This window comes from Tamandua tetradactyla, chromosome 4 (genome assembly GCF_023851605.1).
Source record: "Tamandua tetradactyla isolate mTamTet1 chromosome 4, mTamTet1.pri, whole genome shotgun sequence".
Classification (NCBI taxonomy): domain Eukaryota; kingdom Metazoa; phylum Chordata; class Mammalia; order Pilosa; family Myrmecophagidae; genus Tamandua; species Tamandua tetradactyla.
In genome coordinates, this window is record NC_135330.1 from 177,755,940 (window position 1) to 177,779,512 (window position 23,573).

Consider the following 23,573-nt stretch of genomic DNA (forward strand, 5'->3'; position numbering starts at 1 on the left):
AGGAGAGAAGGATCAGCAGATGCTGACCCTGTGCCTTCCCATTGTAACGGAGGAACCCCAGATGCCATTAGCCTTTCTTCAGAGAAGGTATCATCCTGTTGTGGCCTTAATTGGTACATTTTCATGGATTTAGAACTGTAAATTTGTAAACCAATAAATTCCCATTGTAAAAAACAATCCATTTCTGATATATTGCATTCCAGCAGCTTTAGCAATCCAAAACACCAGATATCACTAAATCTTTTTCAATAGTATATTGGCTGTCTATCATACCAGTGTATAAATACTCTATTTTACTTATCCATTTAAATAATACCCAATTTTCCCTATTACAAATAATACTCTGATGAACATCTGGCACATACTTCTTTAGACACACATATACATGCACACACATATGTATATAATATCATGTTAAAGAGTGATGCTAAACAACAAGTAGATTATTGGATGATGATGGCCGTATATCCCTGATTGTCACTATGCTCAAATAATTGACTATCGCTTAAATTATGCATTCATTTCCACCTTTCCCATCAGGTATCTGATTATAACTGATAATTAGCAAGTGTTCCTACAGTGATCTCACTTATACAAATTAACAAAATCAAACAAGATTGAAATTTATTGTCCTGTTCAGTGAATCATAAGTCTGGCATCTGTTACCACCAATGTAGACTTTTATACCTGGCTGTAAAAGATTGTCTGAAAAAAGCATTTTCTGATTATCTTCTAATGAAATTATTCTTAGAAGACAATATTATAAGAAACACATCACTATACTTCTCTATTGAAAAAAAGTTCAAACTAATTTTACATTTAGGTTGCCCATACAACAAGGAAACTCCTTCAGCTCATAAATTTATATTAAAGGAAAATCAGAATACTTTGGAGAATATCCATTTTGAAATAGACTAGGGAGGACAAAACTGTATCTTCCTCAAGGATTTGCTCTAGTGATGACAGACAGAGAAAAACAACATTGCTGAATAAAGTAAAGGGTGAATCAATTTGGCAAAACTTGTGCTCTTCAATTTTCCATCAAATAAATCTGGAGGTCCACTTTGGAAAGGCCACATCTTATTTTTCTTTGTATTTACATTGTCACTATAAAGACCAATGTCTGATTTTGTTCATTATTACTGTGATAATAAGTAGGAATCAACATTTTAAAAGTAGCTTATTATTAGATATTTAAAAACTGATGGATTGCTCTTTTAAATAGACTACTTCTAATAATTATTCCTTATTCTTGAAAAACTACCATAAAAATAGTTTTAATTTACTTTGGCTCTCATACCAAACATGAGTGCAAGGTAAATTTAATCTTTATAAAAATCTGTCAAGAAAATAGCTGAATTGTGCAATGTCCCATAACTCCAACAGAATTACCATGTGATTAAAATGGCATTGTTCATTTGCTTTATTATCAGTAAACAAAAACATTTTAAATTAAAAGTTTCTTTGTGTCTAGATATTGAATACCCAAATTTAATATAATTTTTCAATACAAAACTAATGCTTAAAATTTGCTACCAAAAATATGGCCATTATATATATTCACAGACAATAACTTTTTCTACATCCCTAATGAGCAATTTGTCCTAAATACTGGAAAATAATAAGAAGCAGGGTGTATGATATTATTATTTCCATAAGTATTCAATTTTTGATCCTTCTTTATTTCAGTAGATAATACAAAAACATGATATGAAATTTAAGAGCTAAAAATGTATGTCGAGCTCTCTTCCTACGGCAGACCGAGTAGACGCGGGCCTGGAGGCAGCGGTCAAGATCGTCATGTCCTCTCGCTTCCGTCACCCTCTGCCCAGTCAAGATGGGTTTTATATTTTCAAAATCTATGAATGAAAACTTGAAAACTCAACAGGAGTTCATGCTTATGAATTCACGACTTCAGTTCCTCCTCCAGAACAGCTACTAGAGAAGTAGAAACGATTCAGAACAGCTCCCGGAGCCACAACAGAGACCAAGAAGACAGCGTACCCCATTCTGGAATGTCTGACTGGCTGGGAGAACCCGCTCCGGTGAGATCGCCGAGGGGGGCGGGCTTCCCCGGGCCGGGGCGGCAGGCGGCCGGAGTCCCTCCCTCCCTCCTTCCCGGGCCGACTGGGAGAATTGGACAGGTGGTCCCGTCAAGCCACGGCGGCTGGTGCCACGCCCCCATGCGCGGCCCCCCGGACCAGCTTGGAGAATTGGATCAGAGATCCCCAAGCCGCGGAGACATGGGGACAGGGGTCCCTTCCAAACACGTGGCTTCCCGGTCCAGCTGGGAACGGTGGATAGACACTTCCCCAAGCTGCGGCAGCTGACGCCCCCCCACCACACTTGGCGCACCGGGCCGGCTGGGAAATTCGGATTGGCACTCCCCCAAGCCGCTTCGGCTGGCGACCCCCCCCCCCCACAGCAAGAGTTTTCCAAAGTTAAAGGACCCACAGCACCTTTTACTGGTGGGACGCTCAGACAGATGAGCACAACGAGCGCCACCTACTGGGCAGGATAAGAAAAATAGAGCCCAGAGATTTCACAGAAAAATCTTTCAGCCTGCGGGGTCTTACACCCAGGGAAATCTTATTAAATGCCCAGACGCCAGCAGAAGATAATGGATCACACTCAGAAAATTGAACATGTGGCCCAGTCAAAGGAACAAACCAATAGTTCAAATGAGATACAGGAGCTGAGACAACTAATGCTGAATATACGAACAGAAATGGAAAACCTCTTCAAAAACCAAATTGATAAATTGATGGAGGAAATGAAGAAGACATGGGCTGAACAAAAAGAAGAAATAGAAAAACTGAAAAAACAAATTACAGAACTTATGGGAGTGAAGGACAAAGTAGAAAAGCTGGAAAAAACAATGGATACCTACAACGGTAGATTTAAAGAGATAGAAGCTAGAATTAGTGAATTGGAGGATGGAACATCAGAATTCCAAAAAGAAACAGAAACTATAGGGAAAAGAATGGAAAAATTTGAACAGGGGATCAGGGAACTGAATGACAATATGAAGTGCACAAATAGATGTGTTGTGGGTGTCCCAGAAGGAGAAGAGAAGGGAAAAGGAGGAGGAAAACTAATGGAAGAAATTATCACTGAAAATTTCCCAACTCTTATGAAAGACCTAAAATTACAGATCCAAGAAGTGCAGCGCACCCCAAAGAGAATAGACCCAAATAGGCGTTCCCCAAGACACTTACTAGTTAGAATGTCAGAGGTCAAAGAGAAAGAGAGAATCTTGAAAGCATCAAGAGAAAAACAATCCATCACATACAAGGGAAACCCAATAAGACTATGTGTAGATTTCTCAGTAGAAACCATGGAAGCTAGAACATAGTGGGATGATATATTTAAATTACTAAAAGAGAAAAACTGCCAACCAAGACTCCTATATCCAGCAAAATTGTCCTTCAAAAATGAGGGAGAAATTAAAACATTCTCAGACAAAAAGTCACTGAGAGAATTTGTGACCAAGAGACCAGCTCTGCAAGAAATACTAAAGGGAGCACTAGAGTCAGATACAAAAAGACAGAAGAGAGAGGGATGGAGAAGAGTGTAGAAAGAAGGAAAACAGCTATGATATATATAATACAAAAGGCAAAATGGTAGAGGAAAATATTATCCAAACAGTAATAACACTAAATGTTAATGGACTGAATTCCCCAATCAAAAGACATAGACTGGCAGAATGGATTAAAAAACAGGATCCTTCTATATGCTGTCTACAGGAAACACATCTTAGACACAAAGATAAACATAGGTTGAAAGTGAAAGGTTGGGAAAAGATATTTCATGCAAATAGTAACCAGAAAAGAGCAGGAGTAGCTATACTAGTATCCAACAAATTAGACTTCAAATGTAAAACAGTTAAAAGAGACAAAGAAGGACACTATATACTAATAAAACGAACAATTAAACAAGAAGACATAATAATCATAAATATTTATGTACCAAACCAGAATGCCCCAAAATACGTGAGGAAAACACTGCAAACACTGAAAAGGGAAATAGACACATATACCATAATAGTTGGAGACTTCAATTCCCCACTCTCATCAATGGACAGAACATCTAAACAGAGGATCAATAAAGAAATAGAGAATCTGAATATTACTATAAAGGAGCTAGACTTAACAGACATTTATAGGACATTACATCCCACAACAGCAGGATACACCTTTTTCTCAAGTGCTCATGGATCATTCTCAAAGATAGACCATATGCTGGGTCACAAAGCAAGTCTTAACAAATTTAAAAAGACTGAAATCTTACACAACACTTTCTCGGATCTTAAAGGAATGAAGTTGGAGATCAATAATAGACGGAGTGCCAGAAAATTCACAAATACGTGGAGGCTCAACAACACACTCTTAAACAATGAGTGGGTCAAAGAAGAAATTGCAAGAGAAATTAGTAAATACCTCGAGGCGAATGAAAACGAAAACACAACATATCAAAACCTATGGGAAACAGCAAAGGCAGTGCTGAGAGGGAAATTTATTGCCCTAAATGCCTATATTAGAAAAGAAGAAAAGGCAAAAATTCAGGAATTAACTGTCCACTTGGAAGAACTGGAGAAAGAACAGCAAACTAACCCCAAAGCAAGCAAAAGGAAAGAAATAACAAAGATTAGAACAGAAATAAATGAAATTGAAAACATGAAAACAATAGAGAAAATCAATAAGACCAGAAGTTGGTTCTATGAGAAAATCAATAAGATTGATGGGCCCTTAGCAAGATTGACAAAAAGAAGAAGAGAGAGGATGCAAATAAATAAGATCAGAAATGGAAGAGGAAACATAACCACTGATCTCACAGAAATAAAGGAGGTAATAACACGATACTATGAACAATTTTACGCTAATAAATACAACAATTTAGATGAAATGGACGGGTTCCTGGAAAGACATGAACAACCAACTTTGACTCAAGAAGAAATAGATGACCTCAACAAACCAATCACAAGTAAAGAAATTGAATCAGTCATTCAAAAGCTTCCTAAAAAGAAAAGTCCAGGACCAGACGGCTTCACATGTGAATTCTACCAAAGATTCCAGAAAGAATTAGTACCAACTCTCCTCAAACTCTTCAAAAAAATTGAAGTGGAGGGAAAGCTACCTAATTCATTCTATGAAGCCAACATCACCCTCATACCAAAATCAGGCAAAGATATTACAAAAAAAGAAAACTACAGACCAATCTCTCTAATGAATATAGATGCAAAAATCCTCAACAAAATTCTAGCAAATCGAATCCAACAACACATTAAAAGAATTATACATCATGACCAAGTAGGATTCATCCCAGGTATGCAAGGATGGTTCAACATAAGAAAATCAATTAATGTGATACACCATATCAACAAATCAAAGCAGAAAAATCACATGATCATCTCAATTGATGCAGAGAAGGCATTTGACAAGATTCAATATCCTTTCCTGTTGAAAACACTTCAAAAGATAGGAATACAAAGGAACTTCCTTAAAATGATAGAGGGAATATATGAAAAACCCACAGCTAATATCATCCTCAATGGGGAAAAATTGAAAACTTTCCCCCTAAGATCAGGAACAAGAGAAGGATGTGCATTATCACCACTATTATTCAACATCGTGTTGGAGGTTGTAGCCAGAGCAATTAGACAAGAAAAAGAAATACAAGGCATCAAAATTGGAAAGGAAGAAGTAAAACTATCACTGTTTGCAGACAATATGATACTATACGTCGAAAACCCGGAAAAATCCACAACAAAACTACTAGAGCTAATAAATGAGTACAGCAAAGTAGCAGGTTACAAGATCAACATTCAAAAATCTGTAGCATTTCTATACACTAGTAATGAACAAGCTGAGGGGGAAATCAAGAAACGAATCCCATTTACAATTGCAACTAAAAGAATTAAATACCTAGGAATAAATTTAACTAAAGAGACAAAAAACCTATACAAAGAAAACTACAAAAAACTGCTAAAAGAAATCACAGAAGACCTAAATAGATGGAAGGGCATACCGTGTTCATGGATTGGAAGACTAAATATAGTTAAGATGTCAATCCTACCTAAATTGATTTACAGATTCAATGCAAAACCAATCAAAATCCCAACAACTTACTTTCAGAAATAGAAAAACCAATAAGCAAATTTATCTGGAAGGGCAGGGTGCCCCGAATTGCTAAAAGTATCTTGAGGAAAAAAAATGAAGCTGGAGGTCTCACGCTGCTGGACTTTAAGGCATATTATGAAGCCACAGTGGTCAAAACAGCATGGTATTGGCATAAAGATAGATTATCGACCAATGGAATCGAACAGAGTGCTCAGATATAGACCCTCTCATCTATGGACATTTGATCTTTGATAAGGCAGTCAAGCCAACTCACCTGGGACAGAACAGTCTCTTCAATAAATGGTGCCTAGAGAACTGGATATCCATATGCAAAAGAATGAAAGAAGACCCGTATCTCACACCCTATACAAAAGTTAACTCAAAATGGATCAAAGATCTAAACTGTTATGTTTATGGTCTAAGACCATAAAACAGTTAAAGGAAAATGTAGGGAGATATCTTATGAAACTTACAATTGGAGGCGGTTTTATGGACCTTAAACCTAAAGCAAGAGCACTGAAGAAGGAAATAAATAAATGGAAGCTCCTCAAAATTAAACACTTTTGTGGATCAAAGAACTTCATCAAGAAAGTAGATAGACAGCCTACACAATGGGAGACAATATTTGGAAACAACACATCAGATAAAGGTTTAGTATCCAGAATTTATAGAGATTTTCCAACTCAACAACAAAAAGACAGCCAGCCCAATTACAAAATGGGAAAAAGACTTGAAGAGACACCTCTCAGAAGAGGAAATACAAATGGCCAAAAGGCACATGAAGAGATGCTCAATGTCCCTGGCCATTAGAGAAATGCAAATCAAAACCACAATGAGATATCATCTCACACCCACCAGAATGGCCATTATCAACAAAACAGAAAATGACAAGTGCTGGAGAGGATGCGGAGAAAGAGGCACACTTATCCACTGTTGGTGGGAATGTCAAAGGGTGCAACCACTGTGGAAGGCAGTTTGGCGGTTCCTCAAAAAGCTGAATATAGAATTGCCATACGACCCAGCAATACCATTGCTAGGTATCTACTCAAAGGACTTAAGGGCAAAGACACAAACGGACATTTGCACACCAATGTTTATAGTAGCGTTATTTACAATTGCAAAGAGATGGAAACAGCCAAAATGTCCATCAACAGACGAGTGGCTAAACAAACTGTGGTATATACATGCGATGGAATATTATGCAGCTTTAAGACAGAATAAACTTATGAAGCATGTAATAACATGGATGGACCTAGAGAACATTATGCTGAGTGAGTCTAGCCAAAAACTAAAGGACAAATACTGTATGGTCCCACTGATGTGAACCGACATTCAAGAATAAACTTGGAATATGTCATTGGTAACAGAGACCAGCAGGAATTAGAAACAGGGTAAGATAATGGGTAATTGGAGCTGAAGGGATACAGACTGTGCAACAGGACTAGATACAAAAACTCAAAAATGGACAGCACAATAATACCTAATTGTAAAGTAATCATGTTAAAACACTGAATGAAGCGGCATCTGAGCTATAGGTTTTTTGTTTGTTTGTTTGTGTCTTTTTTTTTACTACTATTATTATTTTTATTTTTTTCTCTATATTAACATTCTGTATCTTTTTCTGTTGTTTGGCTAGTTCTTTTCCTAAATCGATGCAAATGTACTAAGAAATGATGATCATGCATCTATGTGATGATGTTAAGAATTACTGATTGCATATGTAGAATGGAATGATTTCTAACTGTTGAGTTAATTTCTTTTTTTTCTTTAATTAATAAAAAAAATGCTTATTAAAAAAATGTATGTAAAGAAAAGCAGTAAATCTCCTTCTCACCCCTACTAGACACTCAGTTTCCTTTTCCAGAGGAATCACTAAGAGAGTTTCTGAGTAGTTTTGAAGATATATAACATGTATAAGTATACTTTATACATATATATATATATGTATATACATATACAATTATATACATATACAATTTTTTATATATATACATATACAATTCTCCCTTTAAAAAACATACATATATAAAAATGATAAAAGACTCAACAAAGAGTGCTGCACCTTTCTTTTTCCATAGTTTATTTTAAAAATCCTTCTATATTTTTACACATAGAAATGCCTTGTCATTTTTTAATAGTTGCATGTTATAATGAGCTGATGTATAATACTTTATTTAACCAATCTTCTTTTGAACACTTAACAACTTAACATTTAAGTTATTACCTCTCCTTTAATGTTATAATTTTGTAGTTATTATCCTTGCAAATAAATCTTTTGTACAGGTGTAACTATCTGTAAGATAAATCCCTACAAATTAAATAACATGATCAAAGTGTAAATGCATTTTAAATTTTGATAGATACTGCCATTTACTCTCATGGAAGATCAAAATGCACATGATATAAATTTAAATACTATTTTATTTATTTTCTCACATCTTTACCAACAAAAGCATTACTGAAATTTTGGTTTGCAAATTGGTAACAAAAAGGAAAAATATAACTTCAGTTATATTTATATAATTCCACATTATATAGCATTCATTGTATTATTATTCATTATATTATTATGGCAGATATATTTTAATAAATTTAATAGACATCTGTTTAATTTGACGTAAGTTCCATATTTTGAACTTTTTTTATACTGTTGTATGTATGTATGTATGTACGTACGTACGTATTTGGTATGCTGTATGGTAGGGGTCACATTTCATTCATTTCCCATGTGAGTATCCTGTTATCGCAGCACAAGTTGTTGAATTTTTGCTTGTTTGTGTTTTGGGGGGAAGTGCATGGGCTGGGAATCAAACCCAGGTCTCCCTCACTGCAGGCAAAACTTATACCACCGAACTACCCTCACACCCCCACTTGTATTTATTTTGTTTATCCAGTTGAAAGCCTTTTTTTCGGGAGTTCTTCGTATAATAGCAAAAAAAGAAAAAATCATTTCTTCTTTATTGCAAATTTTTTTTCTGGCCTGCCACCTCATTTAATTTGCTTTTGGATTTTACTGCAGAGCATTTTTTTAATTTTATAGATTATTTTTAGCCATTTTTTCCTTGTCTGGCTTCTGTTTGTTTCCATGCTTAAAACTACCTTCTCCTAAATTTATATTATCTTTATGATTTCTATTATTTATAATGGTTTATTTTGTTACTTTTAAATATCTTGTTTTTCTGAAATATATTTTAGTTTAAGCAATGAGAGAGGGCTCTAACTTTATTCTTTCCACATAAATGTACATTTGTGCCAAACTCCTCATTAAACCTTGTTTTCCTTATTGATCTGAAATATTTACTTTATTATATACTAAAGTTCACATATAATTAGGTCTATTTAGGTGGAGGAGTGTATAAGATAGGATTTTTTTTTTTTTTTTTTTTTACAAGGGCAGGCATCAGGAATCGAACCTGGGTCCTCTGGCATGGCAGGCGAGCATTTTCACCTGCTGAGCCACCGTGGCCCACCCTAAGATATGATCTTTGTCATCCAGGAGCATCTAATGAAATGAAATAAGCACAAACCAATTTAAACATCATTTGGAGAAACTCAAGTAATAATTTGCCTAAAGTATTTGTAGTATATCCAGAGAAATACATCTAGTATATTATCACACAGTCAGGCATTAAAGGGGACTCTTGCATAGTTTTGCTTACTGTAATAGTCAATTTGTGTGTCAAGTTAGCCAGATTATGGTGTCCAGTAATTTGGCAAGCAAGCCCTGGCCTGATTGCTATTGTGATGGTATTTCTTAGATGGATTTAAATCATAAATCAGTTGATTGTATCTATAGCTGATTACATCTACAATCAGCAAAGGAAATTGCCTTCCAGGAGTAAGAGGAATCCCCTCATCCAGTCAGTTAGAGGCCTTAAAGCAAAGATTGGGGATTTCAACAGTAAGAAAAAATATGTGTATCTGTTTCTACATAAGCCAGTCCTCATCTCTTAGGTAATTCATCAACTTTACTGGAGTTTCCAATTTGAAGCGCTATAGATTTCAGACTTTCTAAACCCTTGGTCACATGAGCTAATTTCTATAATTCTTATTATAGTTAACTGAATTATTTATTTGATCATGAAAACACAACCTGGAATATGACTTATGTATTCTTTAATGTATAGAAATAATTTGAAAATTGGAACAATTTTTAAGGATATTACACAATAAGATTCTGCTAATCATAGTTTTTCTCTTTAAAGATCTGGAGCCAACCTCTAGTGTGTGGCTAAAAAAATTATCACTGCTTCAGTTTTGTTTGTATTTCTTTTCTTTTAATTTTTGCTAATCTTTCTCTCTTCCATGACTGTACATTTAAATGGCATCTTTAGATACTTGTTTCAGTGTAATCAACATGCGGTAGTGTTTAACTATGACCAAGGTAAGCGATGCAGATTTAATTTACATTTCAGAAAGCTTAAAAAAAAAGGCAAAATTTACTAAAAATAATGAGGGACAAATATATTAGAAGAACTACAGGTTTAACTTTTTGCATACAAAATAGATGAAATCAGGTATGGGACAAGGCAAAAATGGATGAGTGGAAAACAGTAATGATCCATAGAGATAAAGAGGTAGATGCATGAATTAAAATCCTGGATCCAGACATTGCCATTTTCTGACATAAGGCAAGTTATTTCAATCAACTGTGTTTCTATTTTCCCTCTGTAAAATGGAGGTAATAACATTTACTTTGACTTCGTTGTGAAAATTAAATGAACAATGGAAATATTTCTAAAGCACTTAGGACAGTATTTGACATACAATAAACTCTCAATGATAATAGCTATTTATAAGGATCATATATGCCACATTAACATTTTTGGACTAAATTTCATAGATAATACAGATATTTGTACTTTAAAAATAAAAATATGATGGCAGTATGAAAAATTATTTGGAAGGAAGGAGGACTGGTTAGGAATTCTGTAGTTTATTAGATGCTTGACTATCAGGTTACTCCTTAAAAGGGAAATATAATACCTATCTCTCATGATTATTATGAGAATGAAATTGGATAATATACATTCAAGTGCTTGATAAACTGAGATAATGAAAAACACTGATTGTTAGTATAGTTAATTTGAGTAAGAAACACTAATACTATCGATTGATCTGAATGGTGACTTCCAAAGAGAGAGGATGTCAAAGGAGGCAACAATAGGGACTTTTAAAGGCAAAAAAAGTTCCTTTCTCTTTATATTCCTATTTGTCCAGTGGTTAACCCAAAATCTGATTATATTCTCATGAGTGAAAGAAATCTTTTATCTCCCAATCTGTTGTTTGATATTAAAAATTGGCTGTTTTGATTCATTCAATACATTTGAAATCGTTTCCTGTGGAACATTTTTAAAATTAAAGATCAAATAAGCCTACCTCCCCCATTTGCTCAGGGTTGCTGGTATCAGAAGAAACCTAATCATTTTGCAAATATAGCAATCAGCAAACAAGAACAAATTTTCATATAGGAAAATAACTAAAACCACATGGGTGCTTTAAGACACACAGTTAACTGTTTATTATTTGTGGTTACTAGACATTAAAACTTTGATAGAATAGGGAGAAAATAAAGGAAGCCAGATTCTATCCATCTCACACCTGCTTCGTTTCCCCTAGATCTGTTAAAATACAAAGAACTAATGTGCAATTGGTATTCCTAAATGGTTCAATACTCCTGAAAGCAAGATTTAGTATGTAAAAACGAAGAGGACATCTCATCAATATTTCTGTAATTATAATAAAATATTCCCATATTAGAAATTGATCTCATACAGTATAATTATGGGCTAAGGACTATTTAAATTTAGAGCTTTGCAAACATTTTAAAAGAATGGAAATAGTTTATTGGTTAAAACCCTTTGGAAATATACAACTATTAAATATTTTTCCAGTAAGTAATTAATTTTCAACTCAAGAGAAAATTTTAATTTAGAAACATCAGGGAACTAACCTGTCAAAGGTAAGAATTCAAACTCTTTCTTGGAAATATAAGATACAAGCAACAACAGAAGAGCCATAGGGTTTTTTTTGTTTTTTTTTTGTTTGTTTGTTTTTTTCTTGTCTTAACTCCTCCATAACGCAAACAGAAACCAAGAAAACAAACAAACAAAGAACATTTTCAACAAAACTAGAGGGGATGGGTCTCTGTTAACCCCTAATTGTGAGTGGATGGGGTTGAACCAATTACAACAGCAAAAGCTGTGTGGAAATAGCAGCTACACTGGACAAAGAAGAGAGAAGACACAGGACACTTATTATGGTTCTAATAGCTGGGAAATAAGAAATGACCATCAATTACTTGAGGATTCTTCACTCAGAGTGCAGGACTAGAAAACGTTTGAAGTTGGAGGAGAATTTAAAAACGTTAAAGTCTGTGGAGCACAAGGGAACTGAGTTCTGGAGGCCTAGACCTTTAGGGATCTCTGCATTGCTCTATAAACAACAGAGCCTCATAGTAAGAAGGAGCTGTGGAAATATATTTCACATTTATCTGGACAGAAATGCTGACAGTAAAGGAAAGAGAAAATTGAGATATTAGTGATGGAAGGGCCAAGAGGAAGCAAAAAGCATAAAGTATTAAAGATGGCTACATGAAAAGGCCGTAAGTTTAGTTTTTACAGAAATGATAAATGATGGAAGTCCACAACTGTGAGGCTAGCCAAGTAATGTTGGCCTACCTCTGTCTCCTAAACAGGAACTTTCTCCTAAAAGTACAGGAAAAACAATTTTATTGAAATGCTGGCAACATCAAAGGCCTGCAATCAAAGCATATGCAAAGGTATTATAAGAAAAATGAGATCTGAATAACAATCTACAGGAAATGAAGACACACTGATAGTGTATGGTCCCAAAAGAGAGAAAACCCATAATCTAATATTTCAAAACATGCTATAATAAATTAAGAATACAATAGAATCTTGGGGAGGGGACAACGTGTACATCAAAATTAGAAAACATCAGTACTGGGATGTTTAAATGGCAGGAAAACCTACAAGAGAGAGCTGAACATGCTCAGGAAGAATATCAAATAAAAGAAAATGTTATTTCAGTAACTAAACCTCAACTAAAATTAATTGCATTAGTTTCTAGGACTCCCATTACAAAATGCCACAAACTAGGTGGTTTGAAGTAACAAAAATGTCTTGTCCTACAGTTCTGGAGGCTAGAAGTCTGAAACCAAGGTGTCAGCAGGACCCTGCTCCCTCTGAAACATGTAGAGAAGAACTGTCTCTTGCCTCTTTTAGATTCTCGTATTTGCTGCAATCCTTGGAAGTCTTTGACTTATCGGTGCATCACCCAATTTCTACCTCCATCTCAAAATAGTCTTCTCCCCTGTGCATCTGGGTCTCTTCATCAGTCATATTTGAATTAAAGCTTCACCTTATTTCAGTATGACCTCATCTTAACTAATTACAACAGGCCAGAGTCTATGATGCTGAAGATTAAGACTAAAACATATCATTTGGGGGATATATTTCAACACATCATAGGAACATAAAAGTGAATAGAAAGCACAGAAATTATTGTAAGGAAAAAAGGAGGATAGAAAGGAAATTTTTGAAAGAATAACCATGCAGAAATGAAGGAAGATAGGAAGGATTCCAGAGAAAATGAGAGCAATTGACGACAAAGCATCCTAATGTGTACATTACAGAAGTGTCAAAGAAGAAAATTCAACAAATGAACAAGTACTTAAGAATATAATAGCAGACAAAGATTTGAAATTATATTTTGAAAATGCATACTGTGCCCGTGAAAGAAGTACCCCAGAGTGCTCAAAAACAAAAACATTCAAATCAAATACCTGAAATCTTTAAAAAATAATTCCGTTTAGCATCCAGGCAAAGTCAGTTAAAAGAAAAAGATAATCTAATGGGCATCATGCTTTACTATAGCAATGCTTTATGGCAAACAATGGATTAATACACTCAAGACACTTTTGGAAATAAAATGTGAGCCTATAGGTTTCATTTCCACTTGCCTACATTTTAAATATAAAGGTCACGGATGAGCTATTAAAAAAATGAAGGAATTTGGGAATATTGTTTCTGTAAGTCCTTTCTGAGGAATATATAAAGACCATGTATCCAACCACCAACAAATGATTGTAGAAGCTTTGACACTATAGTGATTATTGAAAAGTTTTAAAGTACAGAGATAAGAAAGACATAATAATAGATAATGGTAGAAAATAAATAGAAGGAGAAAAGGACAAATATATGAAAAGTAGAACAGACTCCTTATTGATTTTCAGGTATTAACTGGAAGCAAAAAATATTATTTTATATCAAAATATAAGCTGGGAGAGAGACAAAGTTCGAGTAGTAGCTAATTTCAATATAGCTCCAATAGAGAATGAAATAGTACATATACAGAGGAAGAGAAAAAAAGGATTAAGTTTATGTTCAATTCATTAAAGTTAACATTAGGACAAAAATACAAATTTTTCCAATTTCCAAAACAAAAACAAACAAACAAACAAAAAAAAAAACAAGGAAATGAGAACACACAAAGAAAAATATTAATTTCTTTCTATAGGGCTTTTATGACCCTAGATGAAAATCCTTACATGCTCTGACACTGCAGTCAGAGGCCTGTCTCTGCCCTTTCTTTTCAAATCCTTAAAGCACCAGCTCAAATGCCACTTCTTTTCCTAAATCAACTGAATTAAGACATATTTCTTCCAAATATGAATACTTGTCACATTTTATTTCACTCTGATTAGTTTAATACACAGCCTATTTTTGTGATTCTATTCCCTTACTATTATTATAAGCTCCTTATGGATAGGAACTTTTCATTATTTGAACCCCCACTACATTAACCATCATGCTTTTACACATAGAAGATGTAAATCAAGCCCATTCTGAATTATTACGTGAATGAAAGAATATCCCACCGCACACTGAATCAATGCAAAGGAGCTAAGGTGATGCTGGAGTCAGAAAGTAAAAATCTCTTGGACAGATGAGCCCTTAAAGGTCACATATTTCAACTTCCCATTGATTGCTGATAGCTTCTATAGTATCCAGCAAACAGGGTCACTTTGGCGAGGCTTCCAATGCAACAGAGAACACAGCTCATTCCATATTTATTCTGCAATTCCTAGCTCCTATTGAGGAAAATTCAACTACCTTCAGAATCCTATATTCCTGTTCTGTTCGTGAAGCCATTATGAGAGAAAGTATTCTTATTTCCATATCATTTTTTCAGGATTAGAATCCTGAAAAGAATTTGAAGTTTCTCAGTCAAACTTCAAAACTTCCCTTATAATTCTCCCATCATTACTCTCTATTTTTCAATTTTACTCCCAAAATGAGGTACCCAGGAATGAATATAGTCAATATGGATGTGAAGCTGCTTCACAAATGCAGAAATGTTTAATCAGAATACAAAGCCGTGATTTTTGCTTCAACAAGGACACCCAGTCCAGATTTACCCCAGCGTGTCACCAGTTAATACTTTCTCCAGGTTGATGCAGTGTTTAGAATAATACAATATAAGTATTCTATAAATCTAAAGGACAGACTCTGTGCCCTAGCAGGAAAATATGAGATTAAAATTCATATCAAAATTTACATAAATATATACTGACAAAGTATAATATCAGCAAAGTATAAAATTATATTATATTTAAATCAGGAGAATACAAAAATTATATGATACACGTATTTTGTATTTTACTAGGTTTCTGCAAATCATTTTATTGTCCTCATCATATCAGTCACGGTCCAAATAATACAATGACTCATTGGCCAGAAAAAGTAATATACAAATGTAAATAATAAAAATGTATTTCTATAAATTATTTTTGGTTCTTCATAATCATTTAAAGTTGTATGATAGATTCTAACCTTCCTATACACATAGTGTTGCAAAATTGGAAGAAAATTACTTCAATTTAGAAAATGTCCCAAAGTAAAACCCATAGTTTTCTTGATCTTAATGAACCTATTTATATACAGTCAGATCCTACTTATTTAAAATTGGCTTAGATCCCCTGATGCCTATCTTTCTCAACTTATCAAAAAATAATACAATACCACTCAGGTTTTTGAAGCTTGGCTCTGCTAGTGAACTATTAGAGTCACATCACAGGACTCCCAGAATGGAAACTACTAACAAATATTATTTATGTAGGACTTGCATCTTCAAAGAACTTTGAAAACACTAATTAACCCACATATCAACCCTTATAAAGGAGGTAAACAGGTAATTAGCATTTTTTAATGGATGAGAAAGTTTATACAATAAACCTGGGATTATGCATGGTCTAAAGGGGTTACTCACAAGTAATAGAATGTCATTTCCCATTAAATTTCATGTGGTTCTATAATACGGTTCTCAACCTCAGCACTATTGAAATTTGAGTGTCTATAATTCTTAGTTGTGAGGGGAAGTTCTGTGCATGGTAGGATATTTAGTAGCATCCCGCACCTCTCCCCCTAGATGCCAGTAGCACCATCAAGTCTTGACAATCACACAATCTCCATACCTTGCCAAATGTTCCAAATGGGGGTAAGTTCATCCCCCGATGTGACCCACTCTCTAAAAGAAAAGACAAAGAAACATTAAGAATGCTTGTAAGTTTTTTCTTTGCAAATGCTTTTCTTTGTTCCAATACACATTATTACTTTATATCACAGCATCTCTGCATCTATTAATTTTTCCTGCTCACATCATGTGCAAAAATAATAACCGATAACACAGCATTCTAAGAATTGTTTTAATAGATAGATGTACAGATATATATTTAATCTTACACTTCATCCTCAAAATAACAATGAAGTAGGGGGCATTATATTCCTGTTTCATAGGGGAAGAAACTTAAGAAACAGAAAAAGAATATAATTTGTCCAGGAAACTAAGTCAGGCATTTCCCTTGAATTCATGCTCTTAACTACTGAGCTATAAATGTAGGTACTTTTTGCTTTGCTTTGTCTGAAAACCTCCCAGCATAGAAGATTTCAGGAGAAGTAGGAAACTCAGTTGATTTTATATGTGCTGCTAGAAAGTTTCTAAAAAAACAAACAGTTGTTCTATAGGTAAGGAAAAAACTGAAGGGGCGAGGTGACACTGTGTAGCTGCACTTGAAATATATTTAGGACACACAATAAACACAGGACACAGGGAAGCATAAAAATGTTACATAGCATTATTACCAAGCAATGGGCTCAGTGCCTGATATGCACAGAAGCCAATGCCATGATGCCAGGATTTTGACAAAAGAATTTTATAGCACGGTCTGCTGGCAAGGAAAGAGGAGGCAAGCTCAAACCTGTCGCCCTGATTTGAGAATTAACAGAGATTTATGGGATGGGAAAAAAGGGAGGTGTGACAATGACAGGGATTTGGTTTGGAATATTCTGATTGGTTGCTTACAAAATTATTCATATATGGTAGAAATATGCCTGTAGACTGGATTTTCTTTATAAAAGGACTCCTCTCATGTGCTTCTGAAGTCTCTTCAACCTCATAATTTTGCTTCTGAGGGGGATGATTTTTGTTTCTAGTGTCTCAAAGGTCATCAGAGACAAGAGTCTGTTTTCTGCACATGCTCAGATTATATTCTCGCAAACCAGTTTTGGTCTGCCCATTATTTCAGCATTCTTCATATACCCAAAGAGCTAATTGGACAATAATCTGGGATAAATAGATTATGAGGCAAACAATTATAAGAAGCACAAAAATGTCTAATTGCCTGGGTAGTAGAGAAAAGGGATTCAATCATTAAGGAATTAAGGTAGTTTTTATCAATAAAGATGGCATATGAACTGTGACTTAGATTTAGAAATTTGGGGATTTTTATGGCAGGTGGTATGAGAGGGTATTTCAGATAGAGAAAACAGAATATTCATAGAAATAGGAAGGTTGAAAAGTGGTAAGACAGTTTGTGTGAAGTTGGCTAAACAGAGATAAGATTGAAAAATTAGTTGGATGTCAGATTATAAATGAATGACAAGCAATCAGGATTATTTTCCTAATATGTCTTGCAGATCAAATAAGGAAGGAGAAAGAAGAAGTTGAATTATTTTTTAAGTGTGACTTATGCTATGAATACTGTGAGAACTTTGAAGGGCAATTTATGTCATCATTAAAGGGTTTCAGAAAGAGAAGAGCAATAATAAGAGATGTATGTTAATTATAAATTGTTGTTTTCTCATCTGGTGGCTCAACTGGAAAAGCAGCTATCATGACTGTTGGTAGCATAAGTTCCACATAGCTATATGATCAGTTGCAACTTCCTTCTATAAAAATCAGCAAGGGGAATGACAGAGGAATTTCTGGGGAAGATGGTAGAGTAGGGTGCACCAGGAGTTAGTCCTTCCACCAAAACAGCTATTAAACAGGGAAGGACTGTCTTAAGATGTTCTGGGGCTCTGAATGCCAGAAGAACACTGTACAACATTCACAGAAGAGGAGGAGGAGGAGGATGAGGAGGCACTCCAGGTAAAAGTAGCTAGAGACAATGAAAGGAGTGTAAAAAACTATAGAAGCAAAACAAAAGCAAACAGATCAGAACAAGATTCCCAGAGAAGGAAGAGAGGAAAGAAAACTTTCTCCTAGAGGTGAAACAATTGCCAAAAAGAGTGCAATCTTAAAAATTATACTTCATATCCAGGTCAAAAATGCCATGCAGAAGAGCTGAAAAAATATCAGTTAAACATGGGCTATTCTAAAGGTATAGAATAAGGTAAACTAAGCATCAAAGAAGAGCCTTAACATAAAACCAATGAATGGTAAAACCCTAGACAAGAGAGAGAAACTGCCATTCAGAGTAAACTCATCAAGATAATTAGATGCCTAGACATCAGCAAAAAAATTACAAGCCATACTAAGAAACAGGAATATATGGCCCATTCAAGGGGACAAATTAAAACTTCAGAGTAGAGGTAGAACTTGTGATGACTAATCAAATTTTTAATATGTTCAAACATGTCTTCTAAATCAATTCAAGAAGATGAAGGAAAATAAGGATATACAGCTAAAGCATATTAAAAAGACAATGTGTGAGCATAACAAAGAAATTGAAAATATAAAAAGAAACATAACAGAAATTATGGTAATAAAAAGTACAACAGAAGAGATTAAAAATACACTAGAGGCATAGAATAGAAGATCTGAACAGGCAGAAGAAAGAATCAGTGAACTAGAAGACAGGATGATTGAAATTTTGCAAACAGAATAGCAAAGAATAGAATGGAAATAATTGAACAGTGTCTCAGGGATTTGAATGCCAGCATGAAGTGCACAAATATATGTCATGATGTCCCACAAGGAAAAGAGAAGGGTACAATGACAGAAAGAATATTTGAAGAAATAATGGCCAAGAACTTTCCAACTCGTATGAAAGGTATTGATATCCAGGTCCAAGGAGGTCAATACACTCCAGATAGAATAACTCCTAACAGACCTACTCTGAGACACATGCTAATCTGAATGATAAATGCCAAAGATAAAGATAAAATTCTGAATGCAGCAAGAGAAAAATGATTCACATATACAAGGGATCTGCAATAGGAGTAAGTGCTCATTTCCCATCAGAAACTATGGAGGCTAGAAGGCAGGGGCATGATATATTTAATGCACTGAAAGAGAAAAACTGCAAGCCAAAAATTCTTTATCAGACAAAACTATTGTCAAATGAAGGAGAGCTTAAAATACTTATAGATAAACAGAAAGGAAAAGAGTTTGTCAACAAGAGATCTGTCCTACAAAAACTACTAAAGGGAGTCCTGTAGGCTCTCTTTAAAAGAAAAAGAGAAGTGGCATGGAGTAGTGTGAAGAAGTGAAGATTATCAGTAAGGGTAATTAAAAGTGTTAAAAAAAAAGAAAAGAACTTCAGCCATTTTATCCTTTGGTTTTTACATAAAAACCAAAGGATAAAATGGCTGAAGTACTGCCTTTACAGTAATATCACTGAATGTTAATAGGTTAAACTCCCCAATCAACAGACACAGATTGGAAGAATGGAAAAAAGCATGATCCAACTATATGCTGTTTACAAGAGACACACCTTATATGCAAAGACACAAATAGTTTGAACATGAAAGGTTGGAAAAAGATATTCCATGTAAATAGTAACCAAAAAGAGCTGGGGTAGCTACGCTAATGTCAGAAAAATAGACTTTAAAGGCAAACTGTTATAAGAGACAAAGAAGGAAACTATATATTAATAAAAAGGGGCAATCCACCAAGAAGAAATAACAATAACTATTTATATACTGAACAATGGTGCTGCAAAACACATGAGGCAAACACTGGCAAAACTGAAGGAAGAAATAGGCCTCTCTACTATAATGGTTGGATAATTCAATACACCACTCTCACCAATAGATAGAATATACAGACGGATAGCAATAAGGAAACAGAGATCTTGAATAATAAGAGAATTGAATAAGAACAACAGACATATACAGAACATTGCACCTCAAAACAGCAGGATATATTTCTTCTCAAGTATGCTTGGATCATTCTCCAGGATAGACCACATGAGTCACAAACAGATCTCAATAAGTTTAGAAAGAGTGAAACCATACAAAACACTTTCTCTGACAATAATGGAATGAAACTGGAAATCAACAACAGGTGGAGATCTGGAATATTCAACAAATATACGTAAGTTAAACAAGTAGTGTGTCAAAGAAGAACTTGCAAGGGAAATCAGTAAATATCTCAAGGTGAATGAAAAAGAGAGCAAAACATATCAAAAGTTATGGGATGCAGTGATGGCATGCTGAAAAGGAAATTTACAGTAATAAATGCTTACATTAAAGAAGAAGAAAGAGCTGAAATCAAAGACCTAACTGCAAACTTGGAGAAACTAGAAAAGAACAGCAAACTAATCCAAAACAGGAAGAAGGAAAGAAACAATGAAGACTAGAAGGAGAAATAAATGAAATTGAAAATAAAAAAGAATTAGGAGAGTTAACAAAACCAAAAGGTGGTTTTTGAGATCAATAAAGTTGACAAACTGCCAGCTAGACTGACAAAGGAGAACTTGCAAATATAAAAAAATCAGAAATGAGAGGGAGCACTTTACTAATGACCCTACAGAAACACACCAGAGATGAATTGCCTTTTAATAAAAGGTTTATTTAGTTAAAAACTTATAGTTCTTCAGAGGAAAGGGAGATCATTTTCATTTGAAGTTCTCCCTTACGTGGGAAGGCCCAGAGCAATAGCCCAGCAGCGTTTCCTGGGGTAATTCCTTTCTGCATCTCCAAACATTTGGGCTGAGCTGCAAATGCTGAGATGGTGAGCTGCTTGGGCTGTGCTGCATTGAGCGCTCTTCTGAGCACTCTCTCTTTTAAGCCTCCAGCTCATTAAATTAAACCTCAGTCATTGTGGGAGGCACTCCCTTTAGCCAACTGCAGATGTAATCACCCATAGATGAGTTTCACATGCTAACGATTCAAGACCACAGCAACAGAACTAGGCACCATCACCTGGCCAAGTTGACACCTGAACCTAACTATCACATGTCCACCCCTAGTCAACTTGGCAACTATACACATCACTTAAACTATACTTAAAAGGCAAAAATTATCTTCTGGCTCTGTGAAACTCAAAACAAGTTATCTGCTGCCAATATACAAAAGAGGGACAGTCATAAGATATATGTTTTCATTTCCATAGAGAGAAACTGAAGGAAACATGGGGGTTACCAGACCCAAACAGTTCTGAAATCATGTAGGGTAAACTCCATTGATTTCAAAGTCTTGGAGTCATTTATCCTCGGGGCTTTAGAAAGTGGCAGTCCCATCCATTCCAAGGGCCTATGCCATGGCTTTGCTCTCTCCAAACACTAGGGTGGCTGCAGTCTTGGGGGAAATTGGGGAGACCACCTTTCTCTCAGCTCCATCCTCTCCAAACTTCCAGGCAGCACCTATGATCTCTGCCATCTATGGGGCACACATTCAACCCCTTCAAAACAATGGGGTGATAGCCTGGCTCCCCCCAGTCCCAGGTTAATGCACACCACTGTCTGCAATGCCTGTGGCGGCACAACTCTTCCTGAGCAATGAAGCAGGAGACCTACTCTCTGCTCCTGGAGCAAACTCACCTTTTCACATATATGGGTGGGTCCACTTTCCTGGCCCAAGTTTGCTTAGCTTCAGACCTTAGCTTCCAAGGTTCTCACTCTGCCAACTTTCTGTCCCCCTTTTTGTCCAGACTGGCAGTGGTTCTATTTACACAAATAGTCTCTTCAAAGCACTCCGGGCCATCTCCATCAAGCTCCTCACAGTTCCTCCAAAATCTTCCCCTTAACCATCTAAAAAAAAATTCCAACATGTCCGGTATTTGCAAACTGCAGCAGTACCCCACTCCTCAAGAACCAAGCTGTTTTATAAAGTCTGCCAAAACTGCCAGAATGCAACCTACCAGAAATGGATTGGCTTCTAATAAAAGGAGATTTATTTAGTTAAAAACTTTAGTTATTCAGAGGAAAGGCAATCACTTTCATCTGAGGTTCTCTCTTACACGGAAAGGCACAGGGCAATAGCCTGCTGGTCTTTTCTCCCACCTTCTGAGTTCCCACAGCTTTCCCAGGGGTAATACCTTTCTGTCTCTCCAAACATTGGGCCTGAGCTGTGAGCGCTGAGATGAGGTATGTGCTGTGTTGAGCTCTCTTCTAACTTCTCTTTTAAGCCTCCAGCTCACTAAATTAAACATCACTTATTGTGGAAGGCACTCCCCTTAGCCAACTGCAGATGTAATCATCCATAGGTGAGTTTCATGTGCTAATGACATGCTAATGATTCAAGTCCACAGCAACAGAACTAGGCACCATCACTGGGCCAAGTTGACACCTGAACCTAACTACCACTGACCCTGAGAGAATACTATGAACAACTGTATGCCAAAAATTTTTACAACACAGATGAAATAGATAAATTCCTAGAAACAAACAACTTACACTGACTTGAGAAAAAAATTGAAGACCTCAACTGACTAATCATAAGACATGAATTCAGCAATCAAAAACGCACCAAAGAAAAGCCCAGGACCAAATGGCTTCCAGGTGAATTCTACCAATCATTCCAAGAAGAATTAATACAAATCCTACTCCAACTCTTCCAAAAACTGGAAGAGGAGCAAACACACCTAACTCATTCTATGAGGTCAACATCACCCTAATACCAAAAGGCAGATGAAAGTACTATTAGACAAGAAAATTACAAAACAAATTCTGTTATGAATATAGATGCAGATATCCTCAACAAAATAGTTACAAATCAAATCTAGCCGCATATTAAAATGATTATACAACATGATCAACTGGGTTTTACCCCAGGTATGCAAGGGTGGATTCCCCATAAGAAACAACTAATTTAATACACCATAATAACAAATGAAGGGGAAAAACATGATCTTCTCAATTGACACAGAGAAGGCATTTGAAAAAATCCAGCATCCTTTCTTGATAGAAACAGTTTGAAAATAGGA

General features: G+C 35.4%; 1 protein-coding gene across 1 annotated transcript in view; it reads right to left on the reverse strand.

Annotated features, from left to right (window-relative positions):
- Positions 1–23,573, reverse strand: part of LIG4 (DNA ligase 4) — a 220,253-nt gene that overhangs the window by 168,767 nt on the left and 27,913 nt on the right. The window contains exon 2 of the transcript XR_013174729.1: positions 16,618–16,670. The gene's annotated coding sequence lies outside the window, so the exon portion shown is untranslated. The remainder of the gene's footprint in view (positions 1–16,617; positions 16,671–23,573) is intronic.